This window comes from Neofelis nebulosa, chromosome X (genome assembly GCF_028018385.1).
Source record: "Neofelis nebulosa isolate mNeoNeb1 chromosome X, mNeoNeb1.pri, whole genome shotgun sequence".
Taxonomy (NCBI): domain Eukaryota; kingdom Metazoa; phylum Chordata; class Mammalia; order Carnivora; family Felidae; genus Neofelis; species Neofelis nebulosa.
The window spans coordinates 123,618,024-123,641,012 of NC_080800.1; the positions used below are offsets into that span (position 1 = coordinate 123,618,024).

Consider the following 22,989-nt stretch of genomic DNA (forward strand, 5'->3'; position numbering starts at 1 on the left):
AGTGCTATTCTACTGCCCTTCCAGGAGTTTGGCCAATGCAGGAGAAAGAAACAGCAAGTGTAAAGGGCTGGAAGGAGGAAAGAACATGGTGCATCCAGAGAATAGAAAGAAGTTCTCTGTGACTAGACCAGAATTTGGGGCGAGGAGAGAGAAGAGGCACATTGGGAGAGTAGGTGGGTTGAGTCTGAAGGGACTTGTTACTCATGTAAGAAGTCTGGACTCTTCAGTAGGGTTAATGTGTGTGTGTGTGTGTGTGTGTGTGTGTAGTGCGTTTAATGTACATAGTGACTTATGACTGTATATAGATACATATGAAAATACACATACTAGTATCAGGTAAAACAATTGTGTTTAAATGCTGGAGTACTAACAAATATAAGAGGAAAAAGATGTTGAAGGGATCCTGTTTACCATCATTTACATGAAGTGTTGATGTATATATATTATATATTAGTAATTATTACGTAGCATGAGGAATTTTACTCCTGTTCTTCAATGTGTCCTATTAAGTTTGGTTTATTTGATGACACACAGAATTCTTTTCCTGAAGTTGTCTTGCTTCTGTTTTTTTTTTCTTTTCCTTTCTTTTTACTGTGTTAATGGTCGCCTGTCCCTAACCTTAAAAAAGCAGAAGGAACTTTGTCCTTAAATGTTTCCTTTCACTAAGTCTCAAGAGAGTTCTTGAAAGATACTGGCATGGCATGAAGTACACACCTCAGCTGTTCATTTGGTTTGTGAATTGCAGATTCTGGGCCAGAGTCAGTGAAATTTCTTTTTTTTTTTCCCCCTTGTAGTATCTCAACTTCACGCAGCCAACTCTATGTACCCAATATCAGTTCAATTTAGTGACATCCTCTAAAGTTTTATCTAGAGTTTTCCTTCTGGATTTCCCCTTTATTGGAGAAAAACAATGGGACACAGAGGAGTCCTGGGACTACGCTTCCCAGCGGCCTCCGCCTGGCTGCTACTCCAACTTCCCCTGCTGGGGCGGCCCCTAGTATCTGGGCCTTGCCCACTGGCATCGTATTTAGAACTACAACTCCCAGATGCCTCCAAGCGCCGGGCCTTTCAAAGAGGGCTTCCCAGCAGCCTCCCGGGTAAAGAGCCCCGCCTCTCAGAGTGGCTCTCAAGGCTCTCCAGGCGCCTTCCACCCACCTCAGCCATGTCACGTGACGCACACCCGCCAACCGACGCACGGAGGAGGGCGGCGGGCGGTGGCCAGGGGCGGAGAGGCCGCAGGGGGCGGGCCCTGGAGGGGGCGGAGCGGGGCCCGGGAGCGAAGCAGCCTGGCAACGGCGGTGGCGCCCGGAGCCCGAGGTGGGTGAGCGCTCGCTTCTGGCCTGGCTCCGAGCCGGGTGCTGCGGGGACCTAGGGGGGAGGTGGGCGGGAGGAGGAAGTTGGGACTTCCCGGGCCGACGGGTCCCGCGTATTCTCGCAGCACCCGCGGGCGTAGGTGGCGGGGGGGGGGGGGTGTCGCCCGAGCGCCTCGCTGTCCCCGCCAGCCAGGGCTGAGTGAGGCCGGTGAGCCGCAGGCAGGTGCCTCCGGCTTCCTGCCGTTCTCCCCGCCCAAGGTCCTGGGCTGGCGACGGGCGAAGGTCGGGACGGGAATCGGGGCCGAGGGGAAACGCTGGGGGCGTCGCGGCCGCTCCCCGGACTTTGCTTCCCCGTCCTGTGGCGGCGAGCGCGCTGGGCGGCCGTCCTGCCTCTCCGGCGACGCGCCTCGGCTGGTCCTCGCCTTGGCCGTCCGCCTCGGGTGAGTGCCCGCCGCATCCCCCGCGGGTCCTGCGGAGCGGCCGCAGCCCGGTGCTGTCCGGGAAGCCTCGGTGGGCGCTCTCGAACAGAGTTTCTGTGTCACGCACGGGAGGTTTATTTGCTTTTGCAACAGTTGAGAGAAGATCTGAGAAGGAACGGTTAGTTCCCTGATACGCAGTCGGAAGTATGCACAGGCAAGAGCAAGCAAGCGCCCTTTGCCGGGTTGCCTCCCTTAACTGTCTTTTGCTGCGCTCAGGAAGTGAAAACTAATTTTAGTCTTTGCCTAAGCAAATATGAAATGAATCTGCTGCAAAGATTATATTATGGGCTTTATAGACACATACGAAGTATGGGGCGGAGTGAATTGTGACTGGCTTTTAAATAGACATACTAGACCTTCACAAGAATGGAACCATGGAATGTTAGAATTGACTGGGACCTTGAAGTTCATAGTAGTTAGTTTCTAGGATGGGGAAACTGAGGCCCAGAGAGGGTAACGCTGTTTAATGTGACCCAGGATTTGGGGCAACCTAACGGCAAAGCTAATATCACAAGTCAGGTCTCTAGGGAGTATCTTGGCGTCTAACCTGGGTACTTTTTATCACAGCTTAGTTTTGTTTTTTGTAGAGTGTCCACCTTAGAATCTTGAGACTGAGCCAGTGATTTTGCTATAGTTCAAACCATTTTGAATTCCCTTCAAAACGAGTTTACCAGCCAAATAAGACAATCAGGCTTGTTGCTTTATAGACACACTTTGCTTTCATCCAACATATGTTTTGGGCATGATCTCTTATTACCAGATTTGATCCAGTGACTTTTGGCTGTTTCACTAAACCAGATCTACCCTTGAGAGATTCCACTCCATGGAGTAGATTCCAACCAGTGGTGCTGCCAGTGCATAGCAGCCTCCCCAGGTGCTTGAAAGTACAGAACATTCATTGGGGCTTTTAGATTCTAGCTATTAAATGATTGGTCTCCTTACCTTAAAGTTATAACATATAGTTATCAAGTTCTCAGTGGCTTCATTTACCCATCAAACCCAGAAAGCCCATAGTGTGCCTGCAGTGTCCCAAGCACTGAGAAGACAGCAGACAGTATTACTGATGAAGCTTTACAGAGCTTATGTGTGGGGAAGAGGACAATAAAAAAAAGTAAACGATACATTTTCTAGTGGAGGTGAGCACTATGCAGAAAAATAGAACTCCCAAACTCTATGTCAATAAAACAGGCTGGCATGTTTGAGAGTGACTTGGGAATTACATTGAATTGTTAGTTTTTGAGTGTCAGCTGCTGCTCCATTAAAGTAAATAATCAAATCCAAAAGTAAATCTGTCTAAAAGAGATTCCGTGGAGTCGTCATTTTTCTAGCGATTGCCTCTTGGATCCTAAATTCATCACGGCCTCATTTTTACTTGCATTTTTTCTCTTACGTGCAAACCGTGCTTTCAAACACCTAGGGGGGTGGTCTTTGAATCCCTTGCTATCTCAGTAGTTACCTTACTCTAGCTACAGAAGGCTCTGCTGAGGTCAGTATTCCTTGTTGATTTCATGCCAGTGTCAGCCTGCCTCAGGCTACCTTACACAAGAATTTCTCTTCTTGCCCTTTGGTTTGTACAGAGAACCTACTATCTGAAATGATCCGCAATCTTTGGGTTGTATGGTTTTTAAAGAAAAGAGTTCATTTTGATGTTAGCTCTAGAGTAAAGAAGCATTCAACGTCTTAAAAACTAAAGTGCTAGTGGGGTGCCTGGGTGGCTGAGTCAGTTAATCATCCGACTTCAGCTCAGGTCATGATCTCATGGTTTGTGAGTTTGAGCCCCACATTGGGCTCTTGTGTGGGCAGCTCAGAGCCTGGAGCCTGCTTCAAATTCCGTGTCTCCCTCTGTCTCTGCCCTTCCTGCAGTCACATTCTGTCTCTCTCTCAAAAATAAATAAACATTTAAAAAAATTAAAAAAAACCCTAAAGTGCTAGTAAAATGGCATTCGTGATAGCTTACTCTACAAGTTCATCTGTTTGTACCTTTTCAGTTCTCTCCTAGTCTGTATGTTCAATGGCTTGAAAGCAAATGTTTTCATTCTTACAGGTTCTGAAAAATGGCTGAAGTTACAAAAAAAAAATACTCAAATATTCTTTGTTCCAAAATGAAAGGAGGATTAACAAAATGTAGTTACTTTAAAAACCACTGAAGGAACATGTGGTTCTTGCTCTTATTGAGGGCTCCAAAATAAGGAGAAAAGCAGAGCCTCTTCAAGGCTTAGTAGGCGACATTTTGAACTGGTGGCCAAAGGATTTCAAAGGCCAGAGTTTCTTGTTATTTCTAAAGTTTTTTTCAGTTTTATAGAAGAATAAGAGTTTGTTTTCATTATTCTTTAGTAATTTCCCTTCCCTGCTTCTGACCTCTTTGAAGTTCTGCTTTCTTTATTTTCTAGTTTCTCAGTTCATTATTCTTTTTTGGCAGATGGGGGAGGGGCAGGGGCTGGGGCTGTCATTTGCCTACGAGGTATTGACTCTGGATTTGAATCCTGGCTCTAATAGTACCTGTGTGATTTTGGGTGAGTTACTTATGCCTGTGCCTTAGTGTCCTTATCTGTAAAATGAAAATAATACTGATAGCGCCTTCCTCAAAGGGCTGTTGTCTAGACTGAGTGATAATCTATGTTAAGTGCTTAGAATAGTGTCTTGTTTTCTTTGAAAGATAAAGAAATGATTCTAGACATGTCCTAATAAACTTTTGGACATCAAATAAGCGTGATTTTATTTTTCTAGACATTTCTTAGCATTTTGTGGGTGACTCGAGCTTTTAGTTTCAGGTGATATTGGCAGCGGTATCCACAGTTCTTGCAGTGTGAAGTTCCTGTCAGTGTTTGGACTCAGAAATTACTCGAGGCCACATTTTGTCTGTTTCTACAAACATGATTAGAACAAGAGTGGCCTTCTTCCAGTTGCTCTGCTTGGAAAGCAAGAGGGTACCAGGAGACCCAGTTGGAGTTAGTCGGGTGAGATCCAGTTGCCATCCTGTAGTTGGAGGATGGTTTTTCATGTTAAATGTTTACAATGTATTTTTCCATCTGAGCACCTGGACAGTCTCATCCTTTTCCTTTTAAGGAAAGGAACCTTAAAAGGTTCCTTTAGAACACCTCTTTAGCAGGCACCTCTTTAGAACATTGGCATCACGCAGTAGCACTTTCTGTTTCTACCTGAGGAGTGAGGGGTGATAAAGGAGCCCTTTGTGTGAGGTGGCCGAAAGCTTCCTGAGTCTGGATTCCAGAAGCTGGGTTCAAGTCCCGTTTCTGCCACGTCTTAACTCTGTGACACCAGATACGTCATTTTACCTCACTGCTGCAGCCTCTTCCATTTGTACAATAGAGCTGTGAGCCCTACCAAGCTTCCAGAACTTTGCAGAGAATCACATGTACAACAGTACCCTTCATAGGCTGTGCAGCATTATTATTGCTTTCATGTGTTATATAAGCTGTCACTGTTTGGAGAACTGGTGTAAGAGAGCAGCGTCCCTCCTGTTGTTGGCCCACCTGCCCCATGGCTGTAGGTGTGGCCTCTGCCTTGCTTTCCCTCTTCTGTCAGCATTGAAAAATGTGGGTGTTTCATTGCCTCTCTCAAATGGACCTGAAGCCATTGGCACACCTTGCGAGCTTCCATTTTATTTATTCCCAAGACGGTAGTACTGTATAGCCAACAATCGCAGGGCAACAGCAAGCGATCTCTGCATCAGGGAATATTGCCTGCTTTTTTCTGAAGTATTTCGGAGTGAAAATCTTTCGTTTTTCAAATCGACAGCTTCCATTAGCTCCTCAGTGCAGCCTGAGGCCCTGTGGAGCTCCTCCATCCACAGTAGCCTGGATGCTCTCACTCCAGGGGTTAGGGTGAGAAGACATCCAGGGCATTGATTGTGCTCCGGGTCCCTGCTGCCTTCATGTTCCAACAGAACTGGGGCTTAGTGCTCTGTTCTTGTTATTTGAAGTTGTTTCTCAGGATCCTGGAAGGACTCTATTATAAGTAGCTCTTTGAGATGTCATGTACTTAGGTTCGTCCAGTGTTGCTGAGCTGCAACTCTGTTTTGATACGTAGTACCTGAATATTTCAATATCACTTGTTCCATCTTCCAAGCTTGTGCTGAAAGTTGGGGCTGAGGTTGGAGACGTTTTTTTTCCTGGGCAGGTGAAACCTAACATGGCCCTCTACACACAGTAGACATTTAGAAAACACTCTTTGACTTGAACTGGACAAGTGGAGGGGTAGTTCAGAGTTGTTTGGATGTGTTCATTTCAACAAATCGGGTTGTATGTATAGAGACCATATCCATATCTCCCCCCACCCCCACTGCACGATGGAAGGGAGCTCATGCTGAGCCTTCCCCCCCCCACCATGGTTGATTAGCAAATGAATAAGAAAGTTCTTTGAGTCCAGTGATGGGAGAGGTCTCACACATTACATTCCCAGCCTCTGGATTTTTGGACTACTACTGTCGCAAGCAGTTTGAGTTTAGGTTCATTTTTGCTTTGCTTGTTGGTAAATTTTGGGGGGTGGGGAGGGGTATGGGAAGTTGAAGGGTAATAATTAAAAGTAAAAATAAAAGTAATTTGTTTGTAACTCATTCCTTTCTTATGCCCTTGCCTGAAAACCTTGACAACACCGTGATATCCTTTCTTTAGCTTGTGATAATTGTTACATATCTATATTGTGCCCTTGGGCTTTCTGGGAAAAGGAAGCGCTGTTTCCCGGAGCCTCTTGAAATGGAACGCGCTGCTATGTCCCGGCGCCATGTTTTCCCCTTCATGGGAGCTTCGAGGCACAGGTGGGTCACAGAGGGGATTCGTGGCATCAGATGGTGGTGCTTAAATTGCCCTTGGCTGAGCCTTTAGTTCCTTTATGGCCCCGAGATGACTTAGGTGGGGACTTAGAACAAGGGCTGTGCTGTCAGGGTTTGTTCCAGCAGTCCTGGAATTGGCCTGAGCTGTTTTGCTAAAAGAAGATACGTATCCCACGGCAGTGACCCCCAGCCATGGCTTGTCAGTAGTAGGTGGGTCAAGGTAACAGGGACGAGCCACACCGTAGGAGGACAGTGCCATTGACGCTAGTCATGTGTCAGGCAGGATATGAGAAACCTCAGTCGAGATTCCATTTTGAGCTTTCTGGTCCTGAAGTGTTCCTTGCAGACACTGATGGTTCCAAATCTGAGAGAGAAAGTAAGTCCCTAGACGGAGGGCAATTGGATTTGGCCCTCACCTCTTTGCAGCTCTTGCCGTGAGGCCTAACAACTGAGTTTTTAAGGTTGAGGCTGAGTGCAACCCTGCTGGCCATTTCCTTTCTTCACCGTTTTCAACTCTGACAGGGCATGATCATTTCTCCAGAGGTTGCCGTCCCTTCTATGCCACAGAACAGTTTTTCCTTGTTGATAAAAAATTGTCCTGATGCTCCTGCTGTTCCTCAGCTCCTAGGAGCCCAAGAGCAATGTAGAATTTCAGTACCCCCCCCCCCCCCCCATCTGCACCTAGAGTCTGCATTTTGATGACAGCCTTCGGTGATCTGTTTGTAAATTAAAGTTTGAGAAGGCCAGTTTAACTAGTAGCTCACATCCCGGCTTTCCCCCTGATCCTTTGAGACCTTGTGGTCCATTAGAAAGATAATTTGAGCCACATGTGTAATCCATTTTCCTAGTAGCCGCATTAAAAAAGGAACAGATGAAGTTGATTTTTATAATGTATTTAACCTAGTATATCCAAAATATTATCATTTCCACATGTAATCAGTATAAGTATTAGTGAGATGTTCCCCTCCCCTTTGTACGAAGGTGTCGAGGCCTGGCATGTATTTATATTTCTGCCACCCCTCCATTTGGACTAGGCACATTTCAAGTGTTCAGGAGCTGCACGTACTTAGCGGCCCCCGCATTGGACAGCACAGCTTCGAGAGATACATTTTGGCCTTGATTTGCTGTCGATGCCTGAAGAGCAGTTAGAGCCGTGGTCGCCTCAGTAATAAACTTGCATTCACGATCCGTGTTGTAACCTGTGCCAAGCCCTTTGCCCCTTGTGATTACGTACATCCCGTATGAATCCTCACAACATCCCACAACTTTGTCACAACTTTGTTCAAGACAGTTCTCTTCTCCGTTTCGGCTTGGTAAGTGGTATGAAGAACTCACCCTTGGTATATGAGTGAAATGCAGGCTTTTTCTTGAGGGTATCTTCAAAGAACTCATGGATTCCACTCTTCTTCTCTGGCTCATCCTAAAGGGTGTGGACTCGGCTAAATAGAAGTTTCCTTGCCACGCTGGCTGCTCATTAGAATCACCTGGGAACTTTAACGACCTGCTGCCCAGGCCCCACCCACAGATGTTCAGATGTACTTAATCAAACATAGGCTTTAAAAAAAAAGTTTATTTTGAGAGAGAGAGAATGAATGGGAGAAAGCAGAGAGAGAGGGAGAGAATCGCAAGCAGGCTCCGCTGCCAGCGCACAGCCTGACCTGGGGCTTGATCTTATGAACCTTGAGATCAAGAGTCGTTTGCTTAATCGACTGAGCCACCCAGCCCCCCGCCCCGGGACATGCATTGCTCGGCGTGCAGGTTGGCTTGAGAGCAGCTGTTATGGGAGTGTGTCTCCGGCACACTGAGCATGCTTAGAATCACCTGCACTTCAGGCTGGGACGCAGATCTGACTCACTGGGTCTGGCGGGTCGGGAGAGCCGGCTTCAGTTGATGCCGCACCTCTGTGGCTCTGTCCCCGGCCCTTTGACGTTAGGTAGCCGGCCGCCTGACAAACACCTGAGGGCGTTTCCCAAACTACAAGTTCACTGGCAACAAGCCTGGAGTTTCTGATTCGGTGGGTTTGGGGTGGGGCCCAGGAGCTGTATTTGAGAAGGCATGATGTTTTCCACACTCCACCATAAAGTGTTTAGTTTATGTTTTATGTAGGCGCACTTCTAGCGCACCTCTGTTTTGAGCTATGTGGATGTTGACTGTTATCAAACCCCTTTTCTGCCTTTACAGAGCTATGTGATTTTCCTCTTGAAACCTGTTAAGGTGATGGAGGTATTTTAAAGGATTGCCTAATATAATGTAGCATTAACCAGTTTGCCTGCTGGCGTGAAGCCAGCGTGTTTCTTTCTGCTGGATTGGATTGGTTAATATTTTCTTCAGGATTTTGACATCTGTATTTGAGAGGGAGATTTTGCTTTCCTGTACTTGATCTAGTATCACTTTGCTAGCCTTGTAAAGTGAGTGAGAGTATTACCTTTTTCTGTTCTCTGGAACTTTGTGTGAGATTGGAGTTGTGTTTCTTTTTCTTTTTCTATTTTTTTATTTTTAAGAGAGAGAGAGAGAAATCTTAACATGCTCCACGTGTGGAGCCTGACTCAAGGCTTGATCGCACGATCATGACCTGAGTCGAAATCAAGAGCCGGATGCTCAACTGACTGAGTCACCCAGGTGCCACCGTTTCTCCAGTGTTTGGTAGAATTTACCCCTAGAACCACCTGGGCCTGGTATATTTGGAGTGGGAAGATTTAAAGAAAAAATTTTTTTAATGTTTATTTTTGAGAGAGAGAGCAAGTGTGTGAAGCAACGGTCAGAAAGAGAGAGGGAGACAGAGATTCCCCCCAAGCAGGCTCCGTACTTTCAGCTCAAAGCGAGATGTGGGGCTCAACCCCACAAACTGTGAAATCATGACTTGAGCCAAAGTCAGATGCTCAACTGACTGAGCCCCTGGAGTGGGAAGATATTAAACTACCAGTTAATATATGCCATTTCTGTGGTTATGTCTGTCTTTTCATTCTTAAATCTTTTTTTTTTCCTTTGGTTTATTTATATTTTGAGAGAGAAAAGTGTGAGTCAGGGAGGGACGCGGTGGGGTGAGGGGTTGGAGAGAGAGAGAGAGAAAAAAATCCCACACAAGCTCTGTGCTGTGAGCACAGAGCCTGATGTGAGGCTCAAACCCACAAACTGTGAGATCATGACCTGAGCTGAAGTCAGACGCTTAACTGACTGAGCTACCCAGGTGCCCACATTCTTAAGTTTTAACATTGTTTGTGCCTTCTCTCTTTTTTTCTTAGTCTTACCACAGGTTTGTCAGTTGTGGTTATGTAGTATGATGTTTGTTAGGATGTAGAAATGAATGAACATAATGACATTCCCCAGTTTCTTTCTGATTAATGTTTAATGAGTAAAAACTTTATATCATTTTAAAGTCAAATTTACATCAGAGTTTATTCCAAAAAGCCATACTTACATCCCTGTCTCTTGCTGGACATGCTGTTTCTATCCCCCATCTCAGGTAATTGATATTATAGTTTTTAGTTTCCTTTTCTGTTTCTTTCTTTTTTTCTTTTATGAAATGCTTCACGAATTTGTGTATCATCCTGTGCAGGGGCCATGCTAATCTTCTCTGTATCATTCCAATTTTAGTTTATGTGCTGCCAAAGCGAGCATTCTTCTGTTCCTTTTGCAAATTTGAGCAAGTGCGTGCACACACATATTTGCATTTCCCCTCTCACACCCAAAAAGCATACTGTGTACACTATTCAGCCTCTTGTTTTTGTCACTTAAAATATATCCTGGACATCACTCTTTTCTTCGTTTTGTCCTCTGTTTGGACTTATTCTGTGGTTTGGATATTTCAAAACATAGAATTTTTATTTAGTTCTAGTATATTCTAATTTCCATTGTGATTATTTCATTCACCTGTGGGTTTAGAAGTGTCTTTTTAAATTTACAAATACATTTAAAAAATGTTTATTTATTTCTGAGAGAGAGAGAGAGAGACTGAGCAGGGGAGGGGCAGAGAGTGAGTGGGACAGAATATCTGATGCGAGCTCTAAGCTGAGAGCAGAGAGCCCAATGTAGGGCTTGAACTCACGAAATGCGAGATCATGACCTGAGCCAAAGTTGGATGCTTAATTGACTGAGCCACCTAGGCACCCCTACAAGTACATTTTTTTAGGTATTTTTAAAACTGATTTCTAACTTAACTGTATTATGGTCAGAGATTGTGACCTGAATACTAGTAGTTCTTTGAGATGTGTTGAGGGTAGGTTTATACAGTATTTTGTGGTTGGCTTTTTTGTCTTAGCATAATGCTTTTCAAATTAATTCATGTTGTCTCAGGCATCCATAGTTGGTGACTTTCTGTTGTTGAGCAGTGTTCCACAGTGATTTGTTTATTCACTAGTTGATGAACATTTGAGTTGACTTAAGTTTTTGGCCATTATGAATAAAGCTGCTATGAACATTTGCTTATGAGTCTTTGTGTGGACTCGATGTTTTCATTTGTGTAAATAGTTAGGTGTGGCATTGCTGGGCAGTATGCTTAGTGTATGTTTAACTTTACAAGAAACCGACCCACCTATTTACCAAAGTGCTTGTGCCAATTTGCATTCCCGCTGGCAAAGCGAAGCCTGACAGTTCTGCTTGGGCCATATCCTCATCATCCTGTTATTGTCCATCTGGTTAAATTGTAGCCATTCTAGTGGCTGTGTAATGGTAGCTCACTGTGGTTTTAATTTGCATATTCCTGATGTCTAACGATGGTGAGTGTTTCTTCATGGGCTTATTGGCCATTTGTACATCTTCTTTGGTGGAGTGTCTGCTCAAATCTTTTGCCTGTTTCTTATTGGATTGTCTGTCTTGTTAAATTATAAGACTTCTTTATATATTTTGGATACAAGACCTTTATGAGATATATGATTTGCAAGTACTTTCTCCCAATCTGTAGCTTACCCTTTCATTTTCTTAATTGTGCCTTTGAAAGAGCAGTGGTTTTAATTTTGATGAAGTCAGGTTTATCTTTTTTTTTTCCCTTACAGTTTATGTTTTTGTGTTCTAAGAAATCTTTGCCTAACCTAAGTTCACAAAGGCTTTCTCCTGTGTCTCCCACTAGGACTTGTAGTTTTAGCTCTTATGTTTAGATCTTTTGTGTCCGTCCCCTCTCCACCTGAGGGTTCATATCCTGTGTAACCCCTTTCCCTTGAGTTTACAGCCTTGTGAGACCTTGAGGAGAGAATCCAGCTAAGTTGTACCCAGACTCCTGACCCATGACCCACGGAAACTGCAAGATAATTGTGTGTTGTTTACAGCTACTGAGTTTGTTATGTAGCAATATAAAACTAATACTTCTTCATTTCAAGTTGTTTTGTATATTGTGTGACGGGTCCAGACTCACTTATTTTTCCATATGGATATCAAATTATTCCAGCATCATTGGTGGAAAAGACTATCCTTTCCCATTGAACTACCTTGGTACCTTTGTTGGAAATCAATTGACCATTGCTGGGACCTCCAAAAGATGGGTCTAATTCTGAAGTCAATCTTTGGCAATCTCTTTGCACACTTCTCTATTACTGCAAACTGCCTGTTGGGCAGGCAAACTTAGTCTTGCTAGTATCACACTGTCTTGATTACTGAGGCATTTTTAGTAAGTCTGTAAATTGGACAGTGGAGGTACTCCAACTTATTTTTTCCCTCTTCAAGGTGGTTTTGGCTATTCTCGGTCCTTTGCCTTTCCATATAAATTTCAGAATCGTCTTGTCAGTTTCTACAACAAAGCCCATTGAGATTTGACAGGGATGGCATCAAATCTCTAGATCAACATTGCAATCATAAGAATATTGAGCCTTCTGGTCCTTGAGCATGATATGTATCTCCATGTATTTAGGTTTCTTTAATTTATCTCAGCAGTGTTTTATAGTTTCCCTTGCATGAATCTTGTACACATTTTATTAAATGTGACCCTAAAGAGTTCATTTTTTATATTATGCACATAATATTTTTACACTTTAATGTCCATTTGTTCATTGCTAGCAATACAAATACAATTAATTTTTATTTTGACCTGTATATCCTGCAACCTTACTAAATTTACTTACCAGTTCTAATAGTTTTTCTATGGCGTTCTTAGGATTTTTTGCATATATGATCATGTCTGCAAATACAGTTTTACTTCTTCCAACGTGTTCTGCCTTTTATTTCTTGCCTTATTAAACTTGCTAGGATCTCAAAGAGCTATGGAATATGCAGGCAGCAAGAGCAACTGTCCTTGCCTTGTTCCCATACTTAGTGGGAAAGCATTCCATCTTTCATCATTAAGTATGATATCAGCTATAGAGCTATAGTCCCCCCCCTCCCCCGCCCCGTAGGTGCCCTTCACTATTCCTAGTTTGCTGAGGGTTTTTTTTGTTTTTTGTTTTTTTTTTTTTTTTAACGATGATTAGATGTTGAACTGTGTGGGTAGAAGCCATGTCTCAGATACAATCTTTAGGAAGCTAGTATACCTCATGAATAGCCTTGTTGACGCTACGTATCACTGCATTCCTATCCATCACCAGCCACCACTCTCCAGCTTTTCCTCCTAGTGTTGATAACAGAATTTCTATCTGGAGTGTGGAGAGTTTTTTATTCTTCTATGGAGCATCATATATTGCTCCTTCACAAGCCATGGAAATTCTCTGCCACATTCATCTTCTCTTTCTTTGCCATCCTTTTGACACTGGTTTGGGTTCCTCTTCATCTCTTTGCCCTTTTTAGTTCTGCCTTTTTCCTGAGATTATTTTCTCACATGTATGAAAGCATTCTCCCTGCTGATAGTGCCAAGTTTTAGAAGTGTGTGTGTTCACGTGTTCAGCCCTTTGCCTTCTTGTAGAGCTAGGCTGGTTGGCCAGCGTGTTTAGGACTCTTTGCCGTACTCTGGCAGTCAGTCCTAATTACAGTGGGTCACTGCAAGCCTTTCTCTTTCTGAGTCTCCAAAGCATATGATGATGCCAATCTTTGGACGACCCTTTGGACACTCCTTTCAACTGCTGGCAGACTGCCTGTGGGGCAGGCTAACTAGTCCTGCTGCTGGTCTCTGCTAACCTCCAAGGTCAACCTGCTCTTGTAAATTAGGACTAATAAAGATTCATCAGGCCCGGCATTGGCAGCGGTTGGCAACATTTGCGAACCTCACTGCTTTCTCCTTCTGGCCCATGTAGAGAAGGGACAGGAAACTCCAAAACTGTCCAGCTCATGTTTGGAACTCTTGTTTCTTTTTTTTTTTTTTTTAATTTTTTTTTCAACATTTTTTATTTATTTTTGGGACAGAGAGAGACAGAGCATGAACGGGGGAGGGGCAGAGAGAGAGGGAGACACAGAATCGGAAACAGGCTCCAGGCTCCGAGCCATCAGCCCAGAGCCTGACGCGGGGCTCGAACTCACGGACCGCGAGATCGTGACCTGGCTGAAGTCGGACGCTTAACCAACTGCGCCACCCAGGCGCCCCTGGAACTCTTGTTTCGAATTGCATTCAGGCACCTTAAAAAAAAAAATATCCTCAATGGTGTCAAATCCTTGAGTGAGGACTTAAAATTTGGCTTTAGACCAAAATAATTTTGAGGCTCATCTATTAGAGCAAGTGGGCACCTGTATTGTGGGAAGCATTGGTATTCACTGAAAAACTGAGATATGGTAAAATTTATGGGATGATGTCTTATGTAGCTCTAAAAACTCTAAAGGCAGTTTCAAAAGAATAGGAAGAATACTTTGGTTGGCGGTAGTGTTACTGGACAAAGTGCACACCACCAAAATGGACTGCTTTGAAGAACTCCTCTAGCCAAGTATGTTCTGATAGGCATCTTAACAGAGGCCTCCTTACATCACAGTTGTACCTCATGGGATATTTATTCTATTTCTATCCACCAATAATGAAGTTTTCCCATCTTTCTGATATAGTTTGCAAAGACTCTTCCATGATACAAAGTAATCTTAACAGTGGGCAGACAAGAAGGAATGTACTGGTTCCTTGCCTCCCAGACGTGGATTTGGGGAGAAGAGGCACTATTTGTTTACTCGTCTGTGAAATGAAGGCTAGAGTTCCTGTTTGTGACCATCTGATTTTATCACATAGAGATGGAATTCAAAAAAAACCTTTTTTGTTCAGCTGTGTAAGCATGAGGCATTCCTCATTTTTCATTTGATCATCTACTAGAGCGACAAATATCTGTTAGTGCACAAGAGGGTCCTACTGACTGGGTTTGAATTCCGACTTTGACGGTACTTTGTGGACACAGTGTTTAACCTTTCTGCTCCTTGGGGTTGTGTGTTTTCATATGAATATAGTCCTAGCAGTTGCCTTATAAGGTTGTTGGGGTGGGGGTGGGGATTGAATGAGTTCATCTGGCTTAGGACAATGCTTGGCACATAGTGGAGGGTCAGTAAAATGAAGCCATGCTCATTACCCATGAGTACATGTTCTCTTTTGTTTTTTTAACTATACAGTATCACTTGTATGATTATCTTTATTACTGTTTAACTTCTACCTATTTGTTGTCTTTATTGCCAGTTAACTTATATTTGTTCATCTCCCCAACTCAGTTGCTAGTTCCTTGAAGACCCATCTCAGTTTCTTTTTGGAATTTCACGCCGTGGTCCAGATTAGTTGTCTAGTATAGATTTATTGACTGATTTTGGATCTCTTTGGAAATAGGCTTAAATAAAATTATGAAAAGAGCCTAAATGTCCATCAACTGTTGAATGGATAAAGAAATTGTGGTTTATATATACACAATAGAATACTACGTGGCAATGAGAAAGAATGAAATACGGCCTTTTGTAGCAATGTGGATGGAACTGGAGAGTGTTATGCTAAGTGAAATAAGTCATACAGAGAAAGACAGATACCATATGTTTTCACTCTTACGTGGATCCTGAGAAACTTAACAGAAGACCATGGGGGTGGGGAAGGAAAAAAAAAGATTAGCGAGGGAGGGAGCCAAAACATAAGAGACTCTTAAAAACTGAGAACAAACTGAGTGTTGATGGGGGGGTGGGAGGGAGGGGAGGGTGGGTGATGGGCATTGAGGAGAGCACCTGTTGGGATGAGCACTGGGTGTTGTATGGAAACCAATTTGACAATAAATTTCATATTAAAAGAAATAGGCTTAAATAATTACATATGCTGAGCAAGGAGTTTCTCAGAAATGATTGGCTTGGTGTCATTTCATTATTTCTTCTCAGAAGCTATATTAATATTTTAGTGCTGGTTAATTTAATCAGTGTTCAGTGAATGCTTATGGATGGATTGACAAACTAAATTGTTCTGAATGCAACCATATATTGACATGATCATTTTGTAGGTTGTTAATTTCTTCAGCTAACCTCTTGCCTGTTACCTGTTGGATTTTGCCCCCCAAAAAGATACGCTGGTAGGCCTAGCCCCCAGTGCCTCATAATGGGACCTTACTTTGAAATAGGGTCATCCTAGATGTAACTAGTTGAGATTGTACTGGAGTAGGGTGGGCCCTTAATCCAATACAACCGATATCCTTAGAAGAGAGGAGAACACTGCACTAAGACACAGACACATAGGGGCAGCTCTATGTGACCGAGCTTGGAGTGGTACAGGTACAAGCCGAGGACTGCCAAAGACTGCCAGCCACCGCCAGAAGCTGGGAAGAGGCAAGGAAGGCCCGTCCCCCAGTGCCTTCAGAGAAGCATGGCCCTGCACATACTGTGTTTTCAGGCTCCTAGCCTCCAGAACGGGAAGGGAAGAAATTTCTCTTGTAGGCTATCCAGTTTGTGGTACTTCGCTAGAGTAGCCCCAGGAAACTCAGACAGCTATCCGTTATTTTGCATTTTCCCTCCTTGCTGCTCGAATTAGAGTGTTGAGTACCCGGAGATTTCATCTCAAAGGGCTGATTTGCCTCTATTTTCACCAGTTATCCATCTCTGACCTCTAATCCTCTCTCTGTTTTTCTAGAAACTGCACATCTGCTTTTCAATTCCTTTCTGTTCCTCCCCCTTCCCCACTAATTCCAGTTGGAGGAATCTTTGTCAGGAATGCCACTCTGAGAAGGTCCTTGGAAAGTAAGGAGATGTTCTGGACTGGCGCCTTCTTTGCTACCCTAGTGGTGACTGTTTCCATGAGTTTACTCTTCCTTTCAACAACTACTATCTTAATGTTTGCCTAAGAAGGTACTTTTCACTTATAAATTTCAAATGGACTTTTTGCAGTGGTTTCTCACAGGGTAAGATAGTTTGACAAAATGCAGTTTTATCATAGAGCACATCAGCTGGGTTCATGAGTTTGGGAACTGGCAAGTGGATGGGGAACTTGATCTTGTTCCTATTTTAAAACTCTGTTTACTGGCAGGTATTTGATGGTTACAAAATCCATTGGTGGATTTAATGATTTGTTTAAATGTATGTAATATTACTAGGTAGCCTTTTAGCATCAGAAAAGTTAACCTGATGGTAGCTGACTTTTTGAAGGGTTTATGTAGCATACCAATTTCAATTCAGGGAGCATTGCTAGGGTTACCTTGTTCCATGGCCACAGCTCATGCCACTGAAGCCAATCAGCTGCCTTGAAGATGTGCCATTTGTCACGAGGGGACCGTGTAATAGGGTGAGTGGATCAGCTCAAATCCATCACTAACTGCTGGAAAAAATGATTCAAAAAGCATTCAACACCAGATCTGAATTACATTGCTTATAGCCAGAGGTCCTTGCAGCATTTAAAGAAATAGAAGTAAGTGTATCGTGATCTCTAAAATGAATAGTAAATATCAAAGGGCTACAAAGAATGAGATTCTAAATGAAATAGATAACATTTTATTTTTATTATTAGTTTTTAAGATTTTATTTTTTTATTTTTTTTTCAACGTTTTTTATTTATTTTTGGGACAGAGAGAGACAGAGCATGAACGGGGGAGGGGCAGAGAGAGAGGGAGACACAGAATCGGAAACAGGCTCCCGGCTCCGAGCCATCAGCCCAGAGCCTGACGCGGGGCTCGAACTCACGGACCGTGAGATCGTGACCTGGCTGAAGTCGGACGCTTAACCGACTGCGCCACCCAGGCGCCCCTAAGATTTTATTTTTAAGTAATCTCTATACCCAATGTGGGGCTCAAACTTACAAACCGGAGAGTTATGTGCTCTACCTACTGAGCCAGCCAGGCACCCCTGTTTAACATTTTATAATTTCCAAAGAAGAATCATCAAAACGAAGCCCCTGGAGCCCTGAGATTTGATGTGGCTGAGACAAATTGAGCTGTGGTGCATATGTGTTGTGTGTGTCTATTTGGACAGTAAGCCACTTGCTTTGATGGGTGGGCACTGTTGCAGAATAAACACAATTAGATTTACTAGAAACATCTAACATATTTCTACATCCTTGATCCAGAATAGAAGGTGATGAGGCAAGGTCTCCATGTTAGGGATCCTGTGGAAAGTTAACCTGGGCCAGGAGTCCAGTGTTTTGGTTTTGTCTCTCTCTCTCTCTTTTAATGTAAGTATGCATGCTTTAAGGCTATTCAGAGCCTTGCCAAGATGAGATGGGTCATCTTAGAAGGTGTGTATGCAGAGTGCATAGGCAGTGTTAGACATCATATATTTTATGGAAAATCCAGCCAAGTGTATTAGCACCAGCTTGCGGAATGACTTAGAGTTCATCAAAGCATCTCTGTAGGAGGGGGAACTTGGTATTTGAGTGCCTCTGTTTTGCCATCTGCTGTGGTAGTATCATGCCCATTTCACAGACTGGGAACTGTAGTTTGTCCAACAGTGCAGAGCTGTTACTATTAATCAAGTGACAACATTGGGGTTTGAAACACAAGCTGGTCTGAGTACAGAATCCCTTTTTTCAACTGTAGCACCCGGTTTTGCAGCTGGTCATAGTGTATTTTTATAAGGTATAAGCTACAAATTGGGAGTAACAGCTTCTATTTTAGCTTAAAAGGACATGATTGTCATTGGGGTGAAGAAAGTTCATTTGGAAATCATTTATTTTAATAGTTTAAGGCAGAAGGGTGACAGCTTGTTTTTGTAAATAAAATCTTACTGGAATACAGGCACACCCGTTCATTTCTGTATAGACTTTTACTGTTTGTTTGTTTGTTTGTTTGTTTTTTTAAAGTAAGCTCAACACCCAACGTCGGGCTTGAACTCACACCTCCAGATCAAGAGTCACATGCTCTACTGACTTTGCCAGTGAGGTGAACCTGCCTTTTGCTGTTTTAGTGCTACAACACACAGTTTAGTAGCTGCAACAGAGTCCGTATTGCCCACAAAGCCTAAAATATTTACTATCTGTCCCTTTGTAGAAAAAGTTTGCCAACCCCTGTGCAAAGGAAGATGTATAAAAATGAAACTCCTAGTTTTACGGACCATCATTTGTTTCCCTGTGGGTTGAGCACATATGGAACTTGAATTGATGGTGTACCTGGTCTCAAATTGGCTAGGATACAAACATTTCTCTTTTGTACAGAGTGGTTTCTCAAGGCATCATTTTTATTTTCTTGCCTCCTAGGTGGTCTACAGTGAAAGGAACTTCAATGCAAAAATCAGAAGTTAATTTAGTAAATCCTGTGTTTACAGGCACTCCGGGTACCTAATGGAATGCTTGAGTGGTTCTCATTGGGGGTGACACTCCCCCTAGAGGTCAAATTGGAAATGGGGGGGGTGTTTTTATTTTTAGTGTAATGTGTTGAAAAATACATTATTTAACAATTTTTTTAAAAGAAAAATACATTATTATAAATCACTGTCCTTTTGTTTCTCCTTTACACTGGAGTTGAGGCACTATATTGATTATTTTTTGAAATTGTGTTTAGATTGGTAGTATCTATGATTTTCATTTCAGGCTAGCAAAGGGCCTTTGCAGGAATTTGCTTTAATAACAAAGAGAGGATTGGATCTAGTGGTATTGAGCACCACTGCCCTAAGTATTTGGCCTTTTTTTCCAAAGCAGACTTCCAAGTAAAGAGAGTGCCTTCAGAAAGACTTGTAATTCTGGACCCAGAGGCTGCTTACGCACAGCTTCTTGCTCACTGGCAGGCTTTAGAAGTGGGTTTTCAGACTGGGTAGCTTTCCACAACTTTCAAAGGAGCCTCCAGAGAAAGACTATCTTTACACTTCATTTACACGTCAGCACAGAGTACGAAAGCACATTGAGTAAAATCCAAAGAGAAGGCCCGTATGCACTTTGTCACTGTACATGGAAAGTTTGCATAGACCACTAATTGAGGGCCATTGATCTCCAATCACGTGACCACGGGAGTTGGAACTCCTCTTGGAGTTTAGATTTTGCTCGCAAAGGCCCTGTGAGGTAGAGGTCAAAACTATTTTCTAATTCTGTTAGATTTTTTTAATGTTTGCTTATTTTTGGAGGAGAGAGACAGAGCCAGAGTGTGAGTGGGGGAGGGGCAGAAAGAGAGGGAGAGACAGAATCCAAAGCAGGCTCCAGGCTCTGAGCTGTCAGCACAGAGCCCAATGCAGGGCTCAAACTCATGAGCTGTGAGATCATGACCTGAGCTGAAGTCGGACACTTAACCAACTGAGCCTCCCAGGCGCCCCTGTTTTTAGATTTTTTAAAAAATCTGTTTATTTATTTGTGGAATATTTATTTGTGGAATCTGTTTATTTGTGGAATCCTGTTTTTCATATGCAACAGAGAGGGCAGCAGATCCTTAGTCTGGAAGCAGGGTCTGGTGGAAGAGGTTTCTGTACCTGAATTGGAAGTGTGTCTCACAGGAAAAGTGTCTAGCGTGGGCTGGTAGGGCTCTAGTTCTTTGTGGTGCAAGCTGCTTCAGAGCAGCATAAGTTAATGTTGCCCTTCCACTGCCCAGAGTCATCCGCCTTGAATATCCTGATGAGCCAACTGTTGGTTCCACCCTTTTAAGTTTGTATCGATTTCTGGCTTAAATGGAATATTGGGTGAATGACGGTTTGGTTCTTTGGCTAAGTCTTTATTGCCCAGGTCATTTATTTAACAAGTAAGTAAAACAGACCAGAATCCCCATCTGGGGGGTGGCTTGTATTCTGGTGGGGGAAGGCAGACACTAACAACAGATTATATGAAAGGTGGTAAGTGGTAGAGAGAATAGACTGATAGAGGAAGCGAAGAGGGGGAGACAGACGGAGAGGGGGAAGAGAGGTGAGAGAGACAGGGTAGGGGGACAGAGAGAGTGACACCATGAGTTTAGTTGTCTTGAATTTGTGAAGAGGGACTCAGTTAAGGCCGTGTTGTGACTTTTACATTTGATATATTAAATAATGCCTCCTTTATGTAGCTTTATGTGAAGGGGTTAGGGGGCCCCAGATTGCTTGCCTACATGAGTTGAGTCTTAACTACTTCTTAGTCTCAAACTCCTTTTCTGCTGAGATTGGTACCGGTGACACCCAACCTGGTTTCTTTCAAAATGGGGACCACTTAGAAGCACTTTTCTCTGAGTGGAAAGGACACTGCAGTGTTAGTCCAGAGGCCTAGGCCCTGCCACTGACACACGCCCTCGAGGCTCTTCTGGACATCTTCTCTGTCCTCAGAGAGGATTGGGCTGAATGTATGACAAAATTTGTTTTCAGGATCAAAAGTGAGAGATGCCCACCTCTGGTTAGATTCCTGTAGTGTGTGTGTGTGTGTGTGTGTGTGTGTGTGTGTGTGTAGATATAGATATAAATAGATACAGGGATTAAGCTTCATTTTTTACTTTAAAGCCAGGGTAGCCCAAATTCAATGTTTTGTTTTGTTTTGTTTTTTTTAATAAAAAGGAGTGAAACTCAATCTTTAGGTGTCTGGAACAAAATATAACCAAAAGGGTATTTTCATGTACTTTTTAAAGAAAAGCTTTATAACTAGGTCACCGCCAGCCATGCACTATCGTTGTGTTAGTTAACTTTCTAGCTAGTATTTACAGGGTCAGGACTAATTTGTAGCATACTTTTTTGTGATGTCAGCATTCAAGAAGTATCCTTTCATAATTGAAAAAATGGTAATAATTTGTTAATGTATATACTAGAACATTCTTCTGAGCCTGTTGTATGTATTCATGCATTCATTTTGCCCATCTATGCTGCAAAAAAAAAAAAAAAAAAAAATAGAGATCATAGCAGCCAAAGTCCTGAGAAGTTAAGTAACCCGCCCCACATCAGTGAGTTGCAGAATCAGGATTTGAATGGAGTTGGCTCCAATAACTGTGCTCTCCAACATCGTGCTGTTCCAGCTTCTCTGCATTTCAGGGATCAATTGGAACCATTCAACAGAGAGGTTCACTGATGAGATTTTAAAGCGAACCTCATGGAACTGACCCATGTTACTTGGACCATTGGATTTCTCAGATTTGTGCTTGATCCAGCTTTTAATAGTAGTAGTTTCTGTGTAACTCTAAAAATGACTTGAGACATATTACAGATGACTCTTGAACAACTTGGGGGTTATGGGTATCAACCCCCCATGCATTTAAAAAGCCACATATGGGTTTTGACTATGCAAAAGCTTAACTACTGCTACCCTACTGTTAATTCGGAAGCCTTATTGATAACATAAAGTTGATTAACATATTTTGTATGTTGTATATTATATATACTGTATTCTTACAATAAAGTAAGCTAGAGAAAATATTAAGGGAGTCATAAGAGAAAATACATTTACAGTACTCATTCGACTGAAAAATCCGTGTGTGAGTGGACCCACACTGTTCAAACCTGTGTTGTTTAAGGACGAACTGTATTTGATTCCTTACAAAAAATGTCCTAAATGGGCATATCTATAGAGCTAGAAAGCAGGTTTGTGGTAGCTTAGGGGCAGGGGGGAATGGGGAGTGATACATGACTAATGGATACAGAGTTTCTCTGTGATGAGAATGTTCTAGAGTTGGTGGTGGTGATGGCTGCGCAATTCCAGATATACTAAAAACCAAGCAGCCACTTGGTTGTACGCTTGAAAGGGGTGAGTCATGTAGTGAGTTGTTGTAGTTCAGTAAGATAGTTAGAAACGAGGAGGAAATTTTCCTCTGTTGTATTTAATCCGTTTTATTTTTATTTATTTTTTAAATGTTTATTTTTGAAAGAGAGAGTACACACACACGCGCATGAGTTAGGGAGGGGCAGAGAACGGAGGGGAGGGAAGGACAGAGGATCTGAATCGGTGAGCCAGATGTAGGGCTTGAATTCATGAACCTCTAGATCATGACCCGAGCCAAAGTCAGATGGATGCTCAACCGATTGAACCACCCAGGCACCCCTGTATTTACTTCATCAAAAAAATTTTTTTTAATCTTTATTTATTTTTGAGAGAGAGAGTGAGACAGAGTGTGAGTGGGGGAGGGCCAGAGAGAGGGAGACACAGAATCGGAAGCAGGCTCCAGGCTCTGAGCTGTCAGCACAGAGCCTGACGTGGGGCTCAAACTCACGGACCGCGAGATCATGACCTGAGCTGAAGTCGGACGCCCAACCGACTGAGCCACCCAGGCACCCC

The 22,989-nt window shown here is 43.1% G+C and overlaps 1 protein-coding gene and 1 non-coding gene across 5 annotated transcripts in view; one reads left to right on the plus strand and one right to left on the minus strand.

The window, feature by feature from the left end:
- The first annotated feature begins 1,240 nt into the window (after window positions 1-1,240).
- The window catches only part of MTM1 (myotubularin 1), a 109,810-nt gene continuing 88,061 nt past the window's right edge, over window positions 1,241-22,989 (plus strand). For 3 of the 4 annotated variants that reach the window (XM_058713681.1, XM_058713684.1, XM_058713683.1), the window contains exon 1: window positions 1,241-1,317. The gene's annotated coding sequence lies outside the window, so the exon portion shown is untranslated. Of the gene's footprint in view, window positions 1,318-19,100; window positions 19,122-22,989 lie in introns of those variants that run through there. The other variant, XM_058713682.1, reaches the window with a different exon arrangement.
- Window positions 10,094-10,199, minus strand: LOC131503274 (U6 spliceosomal RNA). The gene has a single exon (XR_009257377.1). It is a non-coding gene; the product is annotated as a U6 spliceosomal RNA (small nuclear RNA).